Here is a 668-nt window from a genome sequence, read left to right as displayed (position 1 = left end):
GCTTTGCAAGCTGTTTAGCCCTCTTTTTGGCCATCCCAAGTTGTTGCAGCTCTCTTACTACCAACCTGTGTGTGTGCCAAATATGAAAACGAGTAGTCTGCACCTATAGTCTAGCTCTGAGATGGTGTTTAGGAGTGGTTGGTATTTAACTACCTTGGAGTAGAAAGCTTCTGCCATGCTGGAATCAACACACAGACAATAGTATTTGATTTTATCTGACAATTTCTTTTTTTGCCTATAAAGGCATTAAATTGACATTTTTTTATATGTCTGTTACACACTTTGGTAAGTAGCCTTTAAACTTCAAACCCATTTTTCTCAACTTCACTGTGTTCTTTAGTTAATGGCTGTCTGCCGTTGTAAGTCAGTATACTGTATTGTATAATGTATGACCTGAAGCCCTGTCTAGTTTTTATGTGAATGCATCAACAGTTTTGTGCTCCATACTTTTTAAACAATCAACCATGTACTAATATAAATTACATTTACATATTTGTTAGTCTTTTTTTGAGTAACCCAACACATCATTATCCAAACTATCTGTAAGGGTGTCGTCGTTGTGGTTTTAGTGAAATTAACATCTGTTTGCTTTCTTTAAACTACTGTAATCCATCAAAGGCAGCTGGCCAGTAGGTCAGATTAGCCCGGTGTGCACTGACCAGTGTGCA

Source organism: Sander lucioperca, chromosome 19 (genome assembly GCF_008315115.2).
Source record: "Sander lucioperca isolate FBNREF2018 chromosome 19, SLUC_FBN_1.2, whole genome shotgun sequence".
NCBI lineage: Eukaryota > Metazoa > Chordata > Actinopteri > Perciformes > Percidae > Sander > Sander lucioperca.
Note: the sequence above shows the minus strand (reverse complement) of the source record.